General features: G+C 42.6%; 1 protein-coding gene across 3 annotated transcripts in view; it reads left to right on the top strand.

The window, feature by feature from the left end:
* The first annotated feature begins 20,353 nt into the window (after positions 1–20,353).
* The window catches only part of CEP135 (centrosomal protein 135), a 62,103-nt gene continuing 60,106 nt past the window's right edge, over positions 20,354–22,350 (top strand). For all 3 annotated transcript variants that reach the window (XM_064486417.1, XM_031434254.2, XM_010983064.3), the window contains exon 1: positions 20,354–20,651. The gene's annotated coding sequence lies outside the window, so the exon portion shown is untranslated. The remainder of the gene's footprint in view (positions 20,652–22,350) is intronic.

Raw genomic sequence — 22,350 nt, 5'->3', positions numbered from 1 at the left:
GGCACCTGAAAAGATGTTCAACATCACTAATTATGAGAGAAATACAAATCAAAACTACAATGAGGTATCACCTCACACCAGTCAAAATGGCCATCATTAAAATGTTTACAAATGATAAATCCTAAGAGGAGGTGGAGAAAAGGAACCCTTCTACACTGTTGATGGGAATGTAGTTTGGTGCAGCCAGCATGGAGGACAGTATGGAGTTTCCTCAGAAAACTAAAAATAGACTTACCATATGACCCAGCAATCCCAATCCTGGGTATATATCCAGAGAAAACTGTAATTTGAAAAGACACACGCACCCCAATGTGCACAGCAGCACTATTTACAATAGCCAAAACATGGAAACAACCTAAATGTCCATCGAAAGATGAATGGATAAAGAAGATATGATACATATATTATATATATACATATATATATAAAATACATATATATATATATATATATATATAATGGAATATTACTCAGCCATAAGAATGAAATAATACCATTTGCAGCAACATGGATGGACCTAGAGATTATCTTATTAAGTAAATCAGAGAAAGACAAATACAAATACAAATATGCTATCACTTATATGTGTAATCTACAGAAAGATACACATTTTATTTACAAACCAGAAATAGTCTCACAGACATAGAAAACAAACTATGGCTACTAAAGGGGAAAGGGTAAAGGGAAGGATAAATTAGGACTTTGGGATTAACAGATACACACTACTACATATAAAATAAACAATAATGACCTACTGTATAGCACGGGGAACTATATTCAGTTTCTTGTAGTAAGCTATAATGGAAAAGAATCTGAAAATATATGTATATGTATAACTGAACTGCTTTGCTGCACACCTGAAATCAACTACACATCAATAAAAAAACAAAATAAAATAAAAACAGCAAATAAATAAATAAACACTAGCTCTGTCTGGAATTCTGTTTTGTATAAGATAGTGGGTGAAGATTCTTTTTTTTTTATTTTAACAAGCATCTTGTACATCATTTATAATTGGCCCATACTTCACCACTGATAATTCAATGGATATACTGTCATGCATTAGGCTTTTACATATGGGTAGATATGGTACTGACCTCTCTGTCTTAAGCTTATAAAATATGGTCTTGATGAGTTGAATTAATTCATGGAGGGCCTAAATAAACAATGTCTTCTGTAGATTTCAGATATGCTCTGTTTGGGAAGAGAGTTTTCTAGATCTACTTCTGTCAGGTCCTCTGATGGCCACTGTGGTCTGTGGGGTCTGCCTACTCTTCCTCGATGACAGAGCTCTACTTGTCACAGGGTAGGAACATGCCAGACAAAAGTGAAAAATCAAGATGGCATAAACCATTGGATCTCAACCTGCTACATATTACAGTCATTGGGGAAATGTTTAAAACCGCCAATATCTGCACCCCACCTCAGCCAAATAAATAAGGAACTCTGAAGGAAGGGCCCAGGTTTTTGTTAACTTCCCAGGTGATTACAACGGCAGATGGTGGCCCTGGTCTAAGCTGGCCATGACTATCCAATTTTCCTTTGCCTGTATTTAGTTTAGGAGTGTGCATCTATGTGACCCAGTTTTGGTCAGTGAGACGTAAGAGAAAATCTGCTAATGGGTCCTAGAAAAGATCTTCCACGCTGATGAAAGTTCGTAAGATGTACGTGTCTTCTTTTGCCTGTGTGTCTTCTCCCTTCTTGCTCTGTTGTGATAGGAGGTAATGAGAGCTGCGGCAGCTGTGATCATGAAGGTAGGACGATCACCTGAGGCATCAAAAAAAATGTAAATCATGGAATGATGTGTGTGTATTAATAGCAAATATATTAAAAAATAATATGTATATAAACAGTAGAGTAGGTGCAATTATTTGAAATTTTAGGGTATTGGATTTAACGTCTTTAATGGTTACCTATATGTTACTACTAATCATTAGAGGTTTCTATCTAATTTTCATTGCACAGTCATGATCCTTTTATGTTTTGTAGATGATTTAAATAATACGTGCAGAATGCTTGAGAGTGCTTTGGAAGAAATTTTACATTGTTTCCTTAGAATTTAACATATCTTGTATTTGTTATACTTTAAAGAGCCCTTTATCTTTGGACGTTTTTTCCTACACCAGCAGCTCTTATTTTACCCCCCAAGCTTTGCCAAGCTGTAACTAAGCCAATATCGATTCTCTGCAACCACATTGAGGTCCAGATTGATCAGTCAATATTATAGCACTTAGGGAAAGAGAAATTTCTAAAAGGATTTCTAAGTAGTGGAATAATACAATATTTAAATCAAAACACTATATGCTTTCCTAAGTTTGTAGGTCCTAAATTTAATTTGAAAAAAAAAACTTGAAGTGGTTTGTATTAAAATTTACTCATTATAACTTTACTTAGTGTTTTTTAACCAAGTTTACTTTAAATTAACTATAGCTATAAATGTACTATATCTAACTTGGGCTCATAAAAAATCATTTCCATGTTTGTTTATTCAAGGGGAATAATCTGCTGTGAGATTGACCAAACCATAAAATTTATCACAGCAAATAGTTCTCTAAGTAGAAGAGAGAGGAGGAATAGTTAATGAGTGTAATAGACTGAATATTTTGACTTTTATTGATGGAGCCTGAAATTATGTGTCTCTCCCTAGGGCATCCTCTTCAGAATTGTGATTTCTCAGCTTATTCTCAGGGTCCTTTTTCTTTTAAATAATTTCTTGCCTCTTAGCCTTGTCTGGATCACAATTTTTTTTCCGCCTGAAAAATTACAGTACTGCTTATCATCGGGGGTATAAAATTTATCAAAATACTCTAGAAATGAATTGAATTTTTTCTCATTCTATATCATAGTAGAGTCATTCTGGATCCTGGTAGGACTGTACATCACAGTCCTCATGTTCTACAAAGATTAGGCAGATGACTAGCTGGACCAGTCAAACTCTCTGCCTCTGCCAGGAATTTGAATCTTGGGCAGAGTGACACTGGGTGGAATAAAGGCACTTGGCAGTAAATCATTCTGATGGTCGCACCCAAAGAGACCACCAGTAAATGTCTTCTATAAAGATCCCCAACGTTGTCCAGGTCTATTTCTCCCAAGATCAAGTGGTTCTGTTCTCCTTTGATTCTATGACTCACCCAACAGTCTTCCCATGTTGTTATCAGGGAGTGGTAGGGAGCCCTTAGGTTAGCTGAAGTTAGTTTCTGTAGCTTGCAACCAAAACTCCCCAAGTAATGCAGGCTAAAACATGTATATATACAAAATCAAATCAGCTATATTAAACAATGAATGATAGGTGCCAAGTGAATGATACAGACAGTAAATGTCGTAATAGCTCAGAAGAGTTAAATATATCTGTTGTCTGACAAAGCCATGGAAGACTTTATAAAGGAAATGGGACACACATCACTGAGCTCCTGCCACCCACCCATTGGACAGCATCCATGAAAATCAGTAGCAGTGTAACATTGAGGTAAGAGCTCAGACTCTGAAGTCAGACAGAACTGGGTTCAAATCCTGGCTCTTCCAGGTTGTATGATCTTGTTCAAGTAGGTTAGCCTCTTTGTGCCATAATATCCTTATTTGTAAGATGGAAAGAGTAGTACTCCTCTCGTAGGTTCATTGTAAAGATTAAACCAGGTAATGTCCATACAATGGTTAGCACAGTGCTAATAAGCACTTAATTTTAAAAAGAAATGAATCAATCATGCGTTTCTTGACAATGGTTGAGACATCAGACTCATCTCTCCAGGGGGAGTGGATGAAAGGGAGCAACGTCCTTGGGCCAAGGAAGCGACATCACCAAAAAGGGATCCATTCCTCACCCCATCCAACTCCCACCACACATGCACCACACATGCACCACACATTTTCTCAGGATGGAGGGCATCTCATCAAGGTCTCTGTGCTGCTATTATCACAAAGTCTTCAATAACTTGCTAATGTTGGCTTATTAGCCTGTAGCAACCCTGTGAGACAAGCATCATTATCACTATAACACATGGAGGGGCACAGTGATTATAATGTCCTCACTTGGGTAATTCAGAGGGTCGCCCAAAGACTAAGAAATGGATTTTTATTAATCTGATGCCTTTCCTAATTTATAAAGCCTCCATTCTTTCATATGTGGCCAAGCAAGACTAAGAAGGCAACTATTCACATCTCCCACACACATACACCCAGTTCATCTCTTAGAGCCGAAAGGGTGAGAAATCTGACAGACTGAGCTTTTATTTTCCTAGACAGACTAACATCCCCCTTTAAATGGAGTGTTTAAATTACTGGGTCAGTTTTAGACATTAATTGTTTTTCCTCCTTACCAGCAGGTGGGGACCTGGAGGAAGAAGGCTGAATTCGTTAACAAAATGTCTCCATACTGCTGAGATGTGGTGTGAACTAAATTCACAATCCTGCTAAGTAAATCTAAAAAATCAATTAGAATACAGAGTATTAAATGCTATGAAGAGAAGCTCCTATGGGAACACGATGCAGCAAAGTAATTAATGTGTTAGATCAGACCCGTAGAGGATCCCACCCAGGATTTGGTACCCCCAGTGAAACCAGTGCACGTGGGCTGAGGGGCAGAGTGAGGGAGCATGGCTGATTTTGACTTGGCATTTCATCAACTGGAAACTTAAGAGTATTTCTTGAAATATCGCCAGGTTGGCATCTATTGATTTCTCCAACTCTCGTTGAAAATTTTTATATATCTATACCATTTCTTGGGGCTTTCAATCTCTGAAGAGGATATTTCTGAAAATTCTGTTTGTTATCACCCAGTTTTGGTAAGTTAGAAAGCGTGAGGTGATGCAGGTTCTCTGTGTATCAGAATCTTCCTCTTCAGATGGTTTCTCCCACTTTGAGAAAAAAAGAAGCCACTATGTTTATTTATGTTCGAGGTTTAGATAGTAAGTATACTTTGCTCAGAATGGCTCAAAACGTTAATTTTTATTTCCTCTCATCCAGTTCTTCTTCCTGCCCCCAGATAATAACTTGGGAAGAATCCATGACTTTTTTGGTGTCTTTGAAGTAGAGTAAGTCCTTGGTTAGTAATTGAAATACCTATGAGAGTTCCCTGTCATAAGCAGAACTGTGAACGTGGTTCAGTGGTCAATGTTCTCACCCTTCTCCAGCTTGAGCCCACCTCAGGCAGAGAAGAAAGGGGAAGTGGTCCCTTGCTTTCCTCTTTCGCCATCCCCACTTCAATTCCTCCTCTCCCCAGATTGCTAAAGGACGGGGAGGGGGGAGATGAGGGAAAGGGATAGGAAAGTCCTTGCTTGACCAGTATTTCTGTGAACCAACGCCTGCTCTCCGGTATTTAAACCTGACTCTCTCTTTGTTGTTGTGGATGCTTTGGAGGCCCTCCTCCCTTCCCTGAGGGTCTCTGACCTGCAGCTCATTTGCCAAGAGTCAATACATCTCAATTCCCAACAGTCTCTGACTCCTTCCCTACCCCTGGAACTGGCATCACCCCAGTTTCCCTCAGCAGAAGACTCCTTGTCTTCTTGCAGACCTTCCTAGACAGGACCTTTTTCTGTTAGGGTTTAGCTGCAGACCAGAGAAACCCCTCTAGATCGTTTCAGTGGAAACGGACTTAGAACCAGGTTGTTGGAGGCTTACAAAATTGTTTGGAAGGGCTAGAAGAACAGGCTCTAGGCAAAGCTTCTTTTTTTTTTTTTTAATTGAGTTATAGTCAGTTCACAATGTTGTGTCAATTTCCAGTGCAGAGCACAATTTTTCAGTTATACATGAACATACATATATTCATTATCACATTCTTTTTCACTGTGAGCTACCACAAGATCTTGTATATATTTCCCTGTGCTATACAGTATAATCTTGTTTATCTATTCTATATATACCAGTCAGTATCTACAAATTTCGAACTCCCAGTCTGTTCCTTCCCACCCCTCTCCCCCTGCCAACCACAAGTTTGTATTCTATGTCTATGAGTCTGTTTCTGGTTTCTGTTTTGTATTTATGTTCATTTGTCTTTTTCCTTTTTTTTCAGATTCCACATATAAGCGATCTCATATGATATTTTTCTTTCTCTTTCTGGCTTACTTCACTTAGAATGACATTCTCCAGGGACATCCATGTTGCTGCATATGGCGTTATGTTGTCATTTTATGGCTGAATAGTATTCCATTGTATAAATATACCACATCTTCTTTATCCAGTCATCTGTTGATGGACATTTAGGCTGTTTCCATGTCTTGGCTATTGTAAATAGTGCTGCTATGAATATTGGGGTGCAGGTGTCTTTTTGAAGTAGGGTTCCTTCTGGATATAAGCCCAGGAGTGGGATTACTGGGTCACATGGTAAGTCTATCCCTAGTCTTTTGAGGAATCTCCATACTGTTTTCCACAGTGGCTGCACCAAACTGCATTCCCACCAGCAGTGTAGGAGGGTTCCCTTTTTTCCACGTAGGCAAAGCTTCTTGAAACAGCTCCCATTCCAAGATCACATCTCCTTTGTGGTCAGGAAAGCTTCCACCAATGCTGCAGACAGCTCCTGAAGCTACCTCCTCCACAACCCATTCCAGTCTAGTGGACGCCTCTCACACTGCCCTCCCCCTCCTCATCCAGTTCCTAATGCCAGTCTCATATGAGTGCAGATGATGGTGGAACTTCAGCTCAAGACACCCAGGAAACACAAAACTTAGCTTTCCAGCTTCTCAAACAGGAAGGCATGCCAGGGCCTAGAGTGGATGCCAAGGGACTCAGTCCATAGGATCTGGCACAGGACCCAGATCTCTCACATGAGATTCATACCTGGCTGTGGAAAAGATGCAACAAAGTCTGAGAGGGTGCCTTCAAGTCAGGGTCTCTCCCTTGTTCAAGAGATACATTTTAAGTGGTCTCTTTATGTCTCCTTCTCTTGATTTGAGATGAAGAGAGAAGCTGTCCAAAAATTCCGGCGTCACTTCTAACATTTGCTTACACTTGTTAACAGAACCCTGATTTGGTGTGAGAATAGGTCATAACTGATTCAGGCCATCTTGGCCAGTGACTGCCCTCGGGGTGGGTGGATGTGGAACCCCGTTCTGGCCAATAAAGGGAACTCCACTAGTGCATTCCGGGAGACATTTCTGTCTGACGAGAGGGGGGCCTGTGAGGAAAAACCTGGTGTTTTCTTATTGTGAAATCCCTGCCCTCTGCCCTCACTTCCTGTTTTCAGTGCTGATGCATGTGGACCTGTTTCTTGGACTTGTGACAGCCATCCTGTGGCCACGGGGCAAAAGGCCTGAGGACGGAAGCCACCCACTGAGGAGAGACAGCAGAAGCGTGAAAAGTGGTCAGGTCTCAGTGGCATTTATTGCATCTCAAACCAAACTAGGACCCACTACTGTCGGGTATTTTGTCAAGTGAAACCACAAGATACTTTTATTACTCAACCAGTTCTTAGTCAGGCATTCTGATACATTTTGACTGACCGACATTCATGCATTTTGACTGACCGACACCCAGGTTGAGCCCCTGGAACCCATGATAAGTGAGAGAGAGAGGTAGAGAGAGACAGAGAGAGAGCGCGACAGTCTGGGCCTAGGGAAAGATTTGGAGCCTAAGTCAGCAAGTGAGTATTTTCACACTTCTGTACAGTTAGGACTTTCTGAGCAAGTTTTACCAGAACCTGAGTTAAAGAACCAGCATCGGGAGTTAAATTATGACTATGATTGAATAGCTGGTGAGGCAGCTCTGGAGAGATTTACCTCCCTGGAGGTATGTGTTTACATTTCAAAGGGGGCCAAACCTGCAACCAAGGAGACGTCCCAGGAGGTGTAAACCAGGAGAGGCTTCTCTGGTCTTCGCCTCCCCCCCAGACATCTATTTATATTCCAGAAGGTAATAGCCCAGGAACTTTTCCCTTCTCTTCCCAAGGAAAATTAGTGTTAACTAGGCAGAATCTTTCTCTCCCTTTCTCAGGGAGGAAGGGAGAGAGAGTTATTCCTCTCATATATATACTCTCTGATTCCTGACTGGGGGCAGGTGCTTCCTCTCCTGCAGCACAGAACCCGGTGAATGTCAGGTGACATCTGACTCCATCTCACCCTGGGGGTTGGGCAAGGATAGCTCCTGATATAAGGAACAAGAGCTGATCTCTGCTCCAGAAACCTCACATATGCATTCAGGATAATAGAAATAAACATAGATATTAAAAACTGATCAGCCATAGAAAGAGGCTTGTGCATGATTCTTCGCTGGAGAATGTGACTCAGTTACAAAACAGTTTAATGTGATTTTAGGCTGTGTTGATACACACTGAAATTACTGTGCAGATATATCAAGGGAAACAAATATATCTAAGCCCCCGGTTCTAACCTGACGTAACCATTTCTGGGCATAAATTTCAGTAAGAAACTGAGAAACTAGAGTGTTTCTATGCCAGAGGAGGTAGCCAGATAAGTGATGGTCTTGGAGACCATGACTCGCAAGCAAAGGTAGAAGGATCTGGGGTATTCTGAAGGGTCATCCTACCTATGAGGGAAAAATTACTTTCTTTTTATTGCTCAAAACAAAAGGCTCACACACAAGGAGAGGCAGATTTTAGCTTCGTATAAACAAGAATTTTTCTAACAAAGATTTCAGCAATGCAGTGAGCTGCTTGGAAAAGTAGTGAGTCCTCTTGTCATTGGAAGTAGTCAGGTGGCAGCTGGGATGGCCATCTGTTGGAGAGGTTGAGGAAGAAATCTGTAGTTGATGTGGGAGACTGCCTAGTTGACATTTTAGGACCCTGACAACTCTGTCTCCACCAAGTTTAACTGGCCACCATCTGAATATTCTCTTTCTAGCCATTGTCCTATAGAGTTCCCTTCCTTGATAGTCTGCCAAATTCAAAGTTGTTTTTAACTTCCAGAGTTGAAGTCAAGGCTCTATCAATTACTTTGTGATTTCTGGTAAATTACTTAATGTCCTCTGTAAAATGGGGATACTGATACCAATACTTCCTACTTCATAGGGTTATTATGGTGATTAAATGAAATAATACCTGTAAAGCACGCACAGCACTTAGAACAGAATCTAACAAGTGCTCAAACCCAACGGTTAATATTGGTTTATTAATATCTTCACTTACTGTCTTTCTCCACCTTTCACTTGGCTACCTACCCATCCTTCACATCTTTGTTGGTTTGAATTTACATTTCTCTTATTTTCGGTGAGTTTGAGTGTTTTCCAAATGACAAAGAGCAATTTGAGCAATTACATCTTCAAATCTTTGTCTATTTAAAAATCATATTATATATAACATATGTAATAATAAACTGTATATTAAAAATTATATATTATATTTCTAATATAGTCTATTATTTGTTAGTCATTTTACTGTCAATTTATAGGAGTTTTTTATATATTGGGTCTATGGTGATAGTTGTAACATTTTTCCCAACTTATCCTTTGTCCTTTGACCATAGAACTTTCAAGGTTTCTTTTGAAGTTTAGAGTATGTGGAAGGTTTTCAAATACATATGTATTAGTGCTTATCAATCTTTTATTCATGCAAAGCCTCCACTCTTATCTCTATTCTTACTGACTCCAAAAGGTAACAAAAAGTGTAGCTCCTCCCACTAGCGTTTCTGATGTCTTTGTAGACACACAAAATAAACTGCTTCATCATCAGGATGCTTTTGTGTTGTGTTTTTAAAACAGACTTACCCTTTCTTGATGATAATTTATCCGTGTCTCTGCTGCTGAAGAATAGCTTCTCAGAATAACATCTGATCATTTTGTAGCCAAGTTGCTACAGAGGTTCCACTGCAAGGCTCCAGACAGACTGGAACTATCGTAACCATTTTCTTATCTGCCAGTAATAATCAGGTTGCCAGCCAATCAGACACCTGGTGATAGGGAAATTGAGTCCCTGCTGCTTAAAAGAAAGGACCTGAATTTGTTGGCAGTAATGTCGACATTTCAGCCCCATCACTGGGCCACTCACTGAAGGGAGGTAGCCGTGCTATAGGGGACTTGTATCAGAAGGCGTGATTCATTCAGTTCAGTTCAATTCAATCCGTACTTCCTGGTCTTTTGTTAACAGCCAAACACCCTGCCTGGCTTATGGGCACAAAGAAGAACACATTAATCTTCTATGTACTGTAAGGAGCTCACAGTCTAAAGGGGGAACAGGATAATCAGTGACTACAATAGAGTTAGCGACATCCAGAGACACAGAATATGTTTTGGAAATACAGAGCAGAATTTTATCTCAATTTATCTCTAAGGTTCTCCTAAACATTACCTGTATATCCAGCTGTTTCCCTGTAAGTTATCTTTACTCACAACACTTTTAACACTTTTAAATGAGAGGTTTTTTCCCCCCCAACACCAAATATGTGGCATCTTTTCCAAAACCACTTCTCCAACTCTCTGGACACCAGGAGGTCCAGAATTCAACTCAATTCAGACACAAACTGCTTGGCATTAGTACAGACCCCACTAGTTATGGGCTCAGTCCCACAAGACTGTCTCCCTCTCAGGTTAGATAACTTACTAGAACAGAACTCAGGAAGACACTCTGCTTACTATTACCAGTGTATTATAAAGGATGCAATTCAGGAACAGCCAGGTGGAAGAGATGCTTGGGGCAAGAAAGTGGGGAGCTCCATGCCTTCTCCAGTATTCCACCCTCCCAGCCCCTGGTGTCCTCACCAACCTAGAAGCTTTCTGATTCCTGTTTAGGGAATTTCTAAAACCCTGTCTAGGGTTTTTACAGAGTTCCAGTAAGTAGGCACAATTGCTTAAATTATTGACCATTAGTGATTAGCTCAATCTCTAGCCCCTCTCTCCTGTTTAGAGGTTGGAGAGGGGCAGGGCTGAAAATTCCAAGCTTCTAATCAAGGCTTAGTCTTTCTGGTGACCACCCTCATCCTGAAGCTATCCAGGGCCCTGTTTAGGGTCATTTCATTAGAATAGAAGATGCTCCTATCACGTTTTTCACTTAGGAAGTTCCAAGGACCTTAGAAGCTCTGTTCCAGGACTGAGGGAAAGACCAAACAACTCTCTTACTGCACCACACCAGGGCATTTTTGCAATATCACCTTGAGCCCCTTATCTCACAGGCCATACTTTCCACCCACCACTTGTCCCCGTCTTGTCCCAGCATACTTCAAGGTGGCCTCCTGATTACATACCCAGGGACCTGTGCAGACTCTTCAGCCCCTGAAGCTCAAGACCTTGACATTTGCCTAGATTCCTTCCACTCCTTCCCTCCTAGAGACTGGTCCCTCACAAGCCTTGCCCTTTCTTCCTCTGTAATATTTCTCACATTTCCCTCAGACCTTTATCTCATCATTAAAATAATCTCTTGTCCTAAATAATAGTATTTTCTCCACCATTCACCATTCCATCCTTTACTACCCAGATTAACATTCCCCAAACTAGCTTCATAATGCAATTTTCCAGTTTAAAAAATGTTCAATAATTCTTCATTATATATTGGATAAAACTCAAGCTCTAAAATCTAACATTTGGTGAGTCTTTTAGTAACTGGACATCACTTTTCCTTTCCAGTCTTGTCATCATCTGACCACTGTGCTCATGCCTGTTCCCATCAGATTGCTGCCTTTGTTATTACTGAAGCAATCATTATGCTTCCACATAAACATCTTTCCCATCATGTTATCCCCTCTCCTCCTTTTCTCCTCTCCTTAAATCTCTCTCTTGCATGTGCTCTCTCTCTCTCTCTTTTTTTAATACTCAAGGTTTTATTTAATATAATAGCAACCATTGGTAAGAATTTAATGTTTTCCCTAATTTCCACACATCTTCTGGTTTGGAAGGACAATTACAAAAACAAGACACACAAAAAACTGATTAGGGAATCAGTGGTGACCTCACTATCCACCCACAACCAGGAAATGGATGGGAGGGAGAAGGGAATCTCCACATCAAAGGAGATGAAGGAAAGATCAAGGAAAGTACTGGCACTCTCTGCATTTCCATTCAGAATGGATGGACCTGGGCCACTGGTGGCACTGGTACAGGAAAGAGCATTTTTAAAAAATTACATAAAATATTTAAAAGATGCCTAAAATGAACACCTGAATATGTGAGTGTCCTCTAGGCTCTGCAAGATGCCTTTAAGGTTAACCCCTGTGGGAGCAGAGGGTCTCCTCACCCAGGTGGAAAGAAATGGACTCCATCTTCAGGTGAAGGAGAGGCAGTGGCTCACAGCCCTCAGTGATTGGGATACAGACCCCAGGAGCAGGATGGCCCACCTGCACAGCCTGCCCCTTATCTCGACAGTGTTCCTCCCCAACCCTTCTGGTTTCAAGCGAAAAGTACTTTTAACCTGGGCTCGGGGTTTTGCTTTGTTTTGTTTTATTTTAACATTAAGATCGAGAGGAAGGGGGTACTCTGGAGCAAGAATGGGTATTCTGTGCTAGATTCATGGAATTCTCTAAGTTTGAAGTGTCCAGGGATTTGGATTTTAAGCACTGGCAAGAGTTCCCTTTGGAAATTTCATTGTGGCCAAATGATTACCAAGCATCGCAGCATCTCTCTGCCAGCCTCCCACTCTTGGAAAGGGGGCAGGGTGAGAGTTTAAATAGCCTGGAAAATGCGTTTCATCTTGGTAACATTTTCCACTGGGCATTCACACTGGCTAGTTTGCCAGGGCTGCGCTACAGGTCATCTGAACAGGGACTCTAAAGCCTTCTCCTAAATCTAAGCCTTGTCAAAAGGTATCTATCTCCAGCACCAGCCCACAGAAAGAAATTTAAATTCCAGAGGGTGGGAAAGGTGACCTGAAGGATTATTTTTTTTTTTTAAATCTAGTATGTATCAATCATCCTTAGAGTCTTCAGTAAGAAATGGAGGTCAAGACCTGGGAGTTGAAGGGGAGGGATGTGTAACCATGCCCCCTTCAAAATCCAGACAGAAATTGCACTCTCAAAGAGTGCAATTTTAAAGAATGCTTCTTTAAAAAAAAAAAAACAAAAAACAAACAAAAAAAAAAACACCCCTTCCCAGATGTTGTTTATAGAATTAACAAGCTGCTCAGGGTATATTTGGTAGCTGTGGCACTGATGATGTGGGCAAGTGACTAGGTTTCACAGGTTAATATATAGCTGTGCATATGCATGTAGCCCAGAAATGTGCGGAGAAGGGGAAGTTCCGAACCAGGTAGAGAAAGGCAGTGGGTCCTCCTCTCTAAAGGGGGGTGCAAAGGGCTGAGTGCCCTGGCCGCAAACAGCCAAGGTACCTGATACCCTATCAAGCATTACAGATGGCGAGAATGGAAAAAGATTCTGTTTCTGGGATTTGCTGCCAACACCATGAGCCCCTTAACACAGTTGCTTTGATTCAAAGCAGATGATCGTTATGCACTGGCTGAGTGGTGGACTCTCGAATGAAGCCCACACAACCAGCAGGCTGCATTCTAATGGAAATATTTGAACTGGGACAGTCATGTCTGAGAGTCCAAAAGAGCTGGTAACCCAAAGGAAGAAAAAAAAAAAAACCATCTGTTTTGACTCCATCTCGAAATCAGAAGGAAAAACAAAATTCATTTGAAGGTGCTTTAAACATGAGTTCCTGGCTTGTGAAAGAAGTACCTTTTTTTTTTTTTAACAAGCTGCCTCAACAGCAATGCTTCTAATTCAAGCATACCCTAAAGCAAACAAGGCTACAGATAAGAATATGGGACAAAGAGATAAGAGTATAAATCCAAACAGGAATTTGCATCTTTAAGATGTCTGAAATCTCTAAAAATTTGGTTGGGCATGGATGCCAGAAACATAGTAGACGTTCACTAAGAATGTTTGGAACTGGCAAGCCTCATCTAAGTTTGTTTTGAGGTTGAAGGCAGGACTTGTTCTCTTTAAGAACACATTTCCATTAGGAAGCCCAGGACAAGGGACCCACGGAATTAACCTGCACACTGGATGTAGAGGGGCAATCAAGCACAGATCAACATTTCTAATTCCCAGATGTTCCTGACTTTATTGAGAAGTGGCTTCTTGGGTGGGAAAGCTGACTCAAGTCTAAGCCAGTGGGCTGGAGGGACCCAGCATTGATTCTGGTGGTGGCCTGACTTCCAGATACTACCATCTATTTCACCCTGAATCTGAACTGTTAACTTTTCTTCAGCCCAGGAACCTAACATCTAAATCACATTTGCTCCCTTTGCTTGACAATCCTAACTCCAATTAAATCAGCTTTAGTGGCTCAGCTGGCAGGATTCAATTCCCTTTCTCTGTCAATTCCTGCTCAAGGAGATGGCAAATAATTGAGTCTCAGAGACACCAAGCCAAGGACTAGCAAATAAGCATCTTTGGGAGGCTGGTAGTTATACAGACAACATAGCTCTCAGTACATCATCTAGCTTAAACCTACCCATGTTGACCTGGTTTCATTCTCTGTTGGGAATGCAGTGGTTTTAAGGTATATCCACCAATTCTTTGCTACTGCTCCTTTCAGCAGGTGGGGTATAATTCTCCTCTCCTTGAATGTAGGCTGGCTGAGTGGCTTGCTTCAAAGGAATAGATGATGATGATGATGATGATGATGATGATGATGATGATGATGATGATGATGATGATGATGATGATGATGATGGTGATTAAGGAAGAAGTGACAGTGGGTGTGCAGCCTGCCAACAGACACAAAGAGAGAGCTTGGAAGTGGTCTCTCCCTCTTTTCTATGTGTCCAAGTTTTAGTTGTTTCAAGGTTCAACTCCAAGTTCCGTCTGCACCGTGAAACTCGAGTGGTTGCTCTTGTCCTCAGAGGATATTTTTTTTCCTTTTATGAATTCCTAAGACACTTATTCTGTGCCATCAACTGGTACTTAAACAGATATGTGTCAGTTTGCTAGGACTGCAGTAACAAAGTAGCACAAATTGAGAGGCTCAAACAACAGAAATTTATTGTCTGGAGGCTAGACATCTGAGGTCGAGGTGTTGGCAGGGCTGGTTCCTTCTGAGGGCTGTGAGGATGGACCTCTTTCCTGCTGCTCTCCTAACTTCTGGTGGAGTGTTTGGCATCCCTTGTAGATGGCATTCTCCCTGTGTCTTCCTATTGTCCTTCCTCTGTATGTGTCTCTTTCTCTTCACAGAATGTGCTCTTTTTATAAGTACACCAGGCATATCGGATTAGAGGCCAATATGACACCAGTATGACTTCATCTTAACCAACTACAACTACAATGACCTTATTTCCAAATGATGTCATGTTCTGAGGTGGTTAGGACTTCAACATATGAATTTTGGGCAGGACACCCTTCAACCCATAACAGTGTATAGAGTTTTATCCCAAAGCACTCACTTACATTCAGCAAAATGCTCTCAGACAAGAAATATAAAAATGGAAAGGAAAAACACAATCTGAATAATCTAAATGGCTTTGCCCACTGTTTTGCTTTATGCTCCCCAGAGGAAATTGAGACGGAAGATGAAATTCTGCCGCTCACTCAGTCAGATGCAATTTCCTTATGCCTGTTAGAAACTCAGCATCTAGTCACTTAGAATGTGATCTAGTGTTTAAAAATATGTATTCTGTAATATACGATATTTGCCCTGTAGGCTGGCTTTATAATCTCACTTCCAATGAGATGCTATCTTACATTTTGCTGGGCTGCTCTAGTTCATTATACATCAATGGCAGAATAATGCGTTTACACTTCATTGAATTCTTTCACTTGTACCTGGACAGCCCTCTCCATCCCTCTCCCACCCCAGCCATAACTAAACAAATAAACACAGATAGAAAGTTCTCAGCTTTTAAGTGAAACAAAAAGGGAGGGAGTATGGGAGGAAGAAAGGAGGAAACAAAAAATGAAAAAGCTTTCTGCAAGGGTAAGGCTCCACAGGATATATGACATGGAGGTTTATCTTCCTGCTCACCCAGACTAAACAAAAATGTCAAAACTAGGGGAGTGTGGTGGGTTGAATGGTAGCCCCCCCACCCATTAGATATATGTCCACATCCTAATCCTTAGAACCAGCAAATGTTACCTTATTTGAGAAAAGGATCTTAGCAGATGTAAGTCAGTTAAGGATCTTGAGATGAGGGGACCATCTGGATTTTCTGGGTAGGTCCTAAATGCAATGATAAGTGTCTTTATACAAGACACACAGGGAAGATTTGACTAATACAGAGAGATGGAGGTAGAAGCTGGAGTGATGTTACAAGCCTAGGGAGCCAAAGAATGCCAATGGTCACCAGAGGCTGGAAGAGGCAAGGAAGGCCTCTCCCCAGAGCCTCTAGGGGGAGGGCAGCCCTGATGACACCTTGATTTTAGACTTCTGGCCTCCAGAACTGTGAGAGGATACATTTCTGTTGTGTAAAGCCACCCAGTTTGTGATCATTTATAATGGCAGCCAGAGGAAACTAAAAGTAGAGGAGCGACTAGATGGACTGAATAGGATCAGTACCAAAGAACAGAGGCTAGGAAACCCCTGCCGTGCACATCGCACGCACCGAGCAAGCAAGTGCCAAGGGGCCTCTGGGAGACAGGGTAGTCTGTGCACGTATAGCCCTGTGTCTAGGAGCTTTCACAGCTGTCTTTCTCGTTATCGTCTGGAGAGGGCCGCACATTTGCAGCAGCCAGCAAATAGCTTGTTGATGTCCAGCATGAATAATGCGTATCTGTACCCACAGAGTTTGCTCAGCCTGGAACTGATGCAGCCTGCTGGCGGACCTGTAATGAGGTAATGAAGATGAGTGGAGCAAAGCAGCTACTGCTGGTTAAGGTGAAACTACATGCAACTGTTACCAAACTCAGGCTCGGCTGCTCATCATTCAAGAACCCAATACTGAGAGACAAGTGTTAGATAAAAGGAAAGACAGCTTTATTACAGAAGCTGGCAAGCCTGGGGAGGAAGTGGACTAATGTTCCAAAGAACCAACTCCCTGCTGCCAATCAGGGGGCAAGAGTTTTTAAAGGGGAGTTTCAGGACTGAATAGGCAGAGGGAGGGGACTACATGCAGAACAGCTCCGACAGTCATCTTGAAATTGGTCATGCAGTGGTCTGATCAGTGACATCTTGGTTGTTTTAAGTATAGTTACTCTTCAGTTCCAGAGTCAGTTTGTTCCCATTTCCTTGAGGCTAATTCTTGGAAATGTGCAAGACGGAGCAGCTTATGTCATGGCTACAGTCTGGTCATCATGTAGTTAATTTCCATTTGGTGAGGGTTTCAGTATCTATAAAACAGCTCAAAGAATATGGCTCAAAATATTATCTATAGCTCTTGAGGAGGAACTATTGTTTTGTCTTGTTTGACTGTTTTCTTTTGTTTCTGCATTTTCTTATGTCTCTGATTAAATTTATCCTTTGCCTAAAGTTTTTCTACTGACCAGAGGCAGGCAGAGGACATGGTGGTGGGGGACGTCTGTTCTGGGAAGGCCCTGTACGGTCCTACTCCGTTACAGAACCAGCTCAAGATTTCCTATGGAGCAAGACAATAAAAAACACTCCACCAAAACCAACTCTACTGCTGTTAGCCCCTTCAGGGCTACATGGTGCCACCAGTCCCTGGGCTTTTGGGGTTTCTGCAGAGTAGTTAGGTTGCTTCTTACCTTTTCCCATTGCTGACTGGGATTCAAATTTTTCAAGGCTGAGAAGTCAATTTCTAGCTGTCCAGCTGCTTGCCAGTCACCAAATTTTATTGCTCTTATCTCCTCTACCATTCACTTTGTTCTCAAGCCTTTTTAAGTGTATCTTTAAAATTCCTTTACTGATATTTTAGAAGGATGAAGGAGGCAGGGAGAGAGTCTGAAGCTAATATATACATTTAACTTGCCATCTCTAATTAGAAAGATGCAAAATTTTTATCTGAAGATTTGTACTTTGATTCAGTTCTGGGAAACTCTTAACAATGATCTCTTTAAACATTTCTTCTCTGATGAATTAGTTTTCTCTTCCTACAGTAACAAGTCACCATAAACTTAGCAGCTTAAGACAACACAAATTTATTATCTCATAGTTCTGTAGGTCAAAAGTCCAGGTGGGCTCTGCTGCCAAAATCAAGGTATCAGCACCCTAGGATTGTATCTGCAGGTAAGAGAACAGGGGAAGAAATCTGCTTCCACGCTCACTCAGGTTGTTGGCAGGAATTCAGTTTCCTGTTGCTGGAGGGCTGAGGTCCACGATTCCCTGCTGGCTGTTAACCTCCTTGAGCTCTCCTAGGATCCCTGCATTCCCCATCACACTGCACCCTCCATCTTCCAACCAGCAACAGCAGTCAAGTCCTGCTCACACATCTCTGCTTTTAAGGGTTTGTGCAAATGCATTGGACCCACCTGGAAAATCTCGGACACTCCCTATTTCAAGGCCTTTAACTACCTTAATTATATCTGCAAAGTCTCTTTTGCCATGAAATGTAACATATTCATAGGTTCCAGGGATTTGGATCTGGACATCTTTGCGGGGTCTGCCTACTATCCCTTCTTCTGCCTTCCTCGAGTCTCTGAAGCTATTGTCTGTATTTCTTAATTGCTTTTAAAATATATTTTATTTCTTTGTCTGCACTGGGTTCTAGGTAAATTCTCTAATTCTTTTTTTTTCTAATTCTTTTAACTGTGCCTAATCTACAGTTCATCCCACCTGATAACTTTTTTAATTTTGATGACTATATTTTTAATTTCCAAATCTTCCGTTTGGTTCCCTTTCATATACATCTGTTCTTGTTTCATTTAATAATTCTTATTCTTTCTGATAGCAGTGCTTCCTTCCACCTGTCTAGACCAGTGGTTTTCCACCAGCGGTGATTTTGCCTCTGGAAGGAACAGCTGGCAATGTCTGCGGAGATTTTTGGTTGTCGCAACTTGGCAGATGCTACTGGCATCTAGTGGGTGGAAGCCAGGAATGCCACTAAGCATTCTGCAATACACAGGACAGGTCCTCTGAGACAAAGAATTTTTCAGCCCAAAATGTCAAAAGTACTTAGGTTGAGAAACCTTGATCTAGATCACGTTACACATACTCATTTTAAAGGTTTCATCAGAATCTTCAAGTACAGAGAATTCATGTTTTGATGTTTTATTTTGTTGACTATCTTCATTAGCACTGGATTTCTTCTTTGTATTTGATTTGCAAGCTCATTTTCAGTGAAAGGTTATTTCTTTTTCTCTCTGCATCTGGCTTTCCCTCCTCTTAATTGTCAGTTCTGAGGGTGGCCCCACCAGGATTGCCCCACAATTCAGAGCTCCTGTCCTCTGGTGGTTTTGGAGAACTAGAAAGCCCAGAGCAGGCTCAGTTTCTGTTTCCTTCTGCCTCCCCAGCCCTACCACTTGCTCAGAGACTAGGACCTGGGGGGGGGGGGGTGCACCAGGTATCTCGACCTTAGACCTTGGAGTCAGTCCAGCTGCGAGTCTGACTCTGGCCTTCCATGTCACCTGGAGCAAAACTGGCCTGTTACTTCAGGGTCCCACTCGCCTTTCTGAATTTCTTTGATTTTGGTTTTTACATTTTCTAATTCCTATGTGTTTGGGGCAAAGAGAAGCCAGCCAAAGTGTCATCTGGACTGGACGGCTATTGCATAGCCACTTTGCTATGATACGAATTTATTTTTGGCTCAAAAAAGATATTTGTCACATCAGCAAAAGTGTGTTTAATTTTACCCGTTCAAGACTACAAAAACCATCTACAGAACCTAACTCATTGCCTCCTAGAAATTCCATAAAACAACTTACTAAAGCACGTGGGAAAATAGACAAGGCACACACAATGGAAAAATGGGTACAAAGTTATTTACAACTCACAGAGCAGTTAAGTGATAATGCAAAGATGGAAGAACATTTTCAGAATGGAAGTCCTACTTGGGAGAGTAGTAAACAAAAAAGTAGGAAACAAGCTCCTCTCTGATCATCTAAAAGTTTTCACGGAAGAAATGCAATTCTAGGATTTGACCATGTGTTTTCTGTATGTGAGCAAGCTCTCTATAACAAGTTGATTTACATTTAATTGCATTCACAAATGTTTATTGCGGTTGGTGTTAGAAAAACATAGCTGAGTAAAATAATCTCTGACTCAAGGAATTCACAGTTGGTGGGGTGGCAGGGAGAGACATACAAATAAATAATTAAGTTTTGACGACTTGAGTTATAACTCATGGGATCAAAATACAATGTTTTACTCATCGTAATGGAAAGGGTGTAATATAAGGGTCTGCACATCTTTATGGGGACATGGGTGTGGAAGCAACAGTTAATGGTATTGGGTGCTTGTCAGGGAAAGTTGCAACGGCAATTGGAATATTTAAGCTGGAGTTTACGTGGTGAATTGGCGTGCACCTAGCAGGTGAAGGCTAAGCCGCAGCAGGGACCAGGGCTGGGCAGCGTTTTAACCCCGCGCCCAGAAGGTCAAGGCACCCGACGAAGAGGAGGCCCCAGTCTCTGACACCCGCTGAGGTTCGGGGTTTGCCGGCCGCCAGGGGGCGCCGTGCCCCCGCGCGGTAGGGGCCGTTGCGTTTCCGGGCACCGGGGCCCAGCGCCGCCATCTCTGTCCCGCGAGTCCCCGCCGCCCGCGGCGAATCGTCTGCGGCTCCCGTTACCGGGGCAACCGCGGCGCCTCCTCCGCGCCGGCCCGGATCGTCTCTCCGCGCCATTTTCAAACTGTCCTGGCTCCGGAGCCGGTTTCTGGGGCGGAAGGAGCCAGCGAGGGAGGCGAGGCGCAAGGGGCGATGCGACTGCAGGCGGAGGGAGCGGCGGCCGGGGCTTCGGGTGAGCACGCCGCGGGGCGGGAGGGCCGGGCGGGGCGGCGCCTCCGCCTCCCGGGCGGTTCCCGCGGGCCGGGCCCGGGCGCTGCCGGGAGGGCGGCCGCGCGGCCGCGGGAGGAAGTGGGGCCCGGGCGGGCGGGAGACTCCCTGCCGGCCCCGCTGCCGACACCCGCTTCCCTTCAACACCCGACCGTGGAGTTGCGGCCCGGAGGTCGGCCTGGGGCTGCGGGATCCCGGGGTTCCTCCTGCCCCGCTCGCCACGGGCGTCGGTGCGGTCCCTGCAGCCCGCCTGCTACTGACTGATGGGTTGATTTAAAAGTTAAAATGCCTTCTTCCTGTAAGAATCGTACAGACTCGATAAAAATAAAAGTGCCCCAAAGCGTAGGACGAGAACCATTTACTAACTTCTGGCCGGCACCTTAGTAAACATCCCCTCTGCCTTCCACTCTTTACTACTTTTAGTTCGATAAGGAAGGACTCCGAGATAACCTCAGTTAGGGTTGGTTTGGAGTTTTGTTTTGTTGTTGTTGTTGTTTACTTGTTTGTTTAGCCTCTGTGCATGTATATACACAGGATACTTTTGTAAAAGTAAGATGTACTAGCTTTCAGACATCACCCCCCCCCCCCCAGAGTTAAGCAGGTGGATCGTTCTAAATAAGTATGCGTGGAGGATCTCCAAACCTAACCTTTTATGTTGCTTTGCTAGAAACTTTAAGGATAGTCACAATGTTTGGATGGTGGGGGTGGGGGTGGGGGGTTGCGGGGGACAGCGGCTCATGGGTGGAGAAAGCGTAATAGCATGTTTTTTGTCCTTGGGAGGATTTTAATCTTCATCTGCCCTGTGTGTTGATGATTTTTTTGATTCATATTCATATTCTCTTCCTCAGAAAGATGGGAGGAAGTATCATTTCTGGGTAAGCAAAGTTGGTATCAGACAAAAAAGGAGAAACGTTTCGGTGGTGAGGCCCTGCTAGTTCTTGGTTTGACAGGTGCGTTGCTGATGTCTCCAGGAGTTTCTCTTCAACACCCTGCATCAGTCAGGTCCCTCTTGTGGAAAGAACCTAGAAAGAACCTATTATAGAATGGGGACGCGATTCAGAGAAGAGGCTTGCAGGAGTGTGGAGAAGGAAGTGTTTGTAGAAAGGAGTAATCAAACAGGTGCTAACCCAGGAGTAATTTGGTAGGTTGAGGCGGCAGAGTACAGAAACCAGAGGATCAGGACTCAGGAGACCTGATTGCCCATCCCTTTGTGGCCCTGTGTTTTAAGAAAAGTTACTCTCTTGAGGCAGCCTTTCCTCATCTTTGAGGAAGGAGGATGTCCTCCACTCTGTCTCCCTCATAGAGTAGTTGCCAGGATCCAATTGTGCATGTGTTCATACAAATGCATGTCTTCTAAATTGGAGAGCATGAGCAGTATGCCTTTCTTGTGTGTGTGGTGTGTGGCTTTTTTTAATCTAAAAATCTACGTAAAATTTATGTGGTGAAATGCACAGATCTTAAGTGTGCTATTTGAAAAGCTTTGGTAAATGTATACACGGATGTAATCTCTATCCCCATCAGCACAATATTTTCAGAAAGTTCTCTCTTAGCCCTTCCAGTCAATCTCCACCACCCCCACAGCCCTAGGTGACTGCTGTTCTGATTTCTGTTCACATAGTTTAATTTTGCCTGTCCTTAAACTTCATATAAATGAAATCATACAG

Source organism: Camelus dromedarius, chromosome 1 (genome assembly GCF_036321535.1).
Source record: "Camelus dromedarius isolate mCamDro1 chromosome 1, mCamDro1.pat, whole genome shotgun sequence".
In the NCBI taxonomy this organism is placed as follows: Eukaryota; Metazoa; Chordata; class Mammalia; order Artiodactyla; family Camelidae; genus Camelus; species Camelus dromedarius.
The sequence above is the reverse complement of the archived record's forward strand: the minus strand, read 5'-3'. Positions and strand labels throughout refer to the sequence as shown.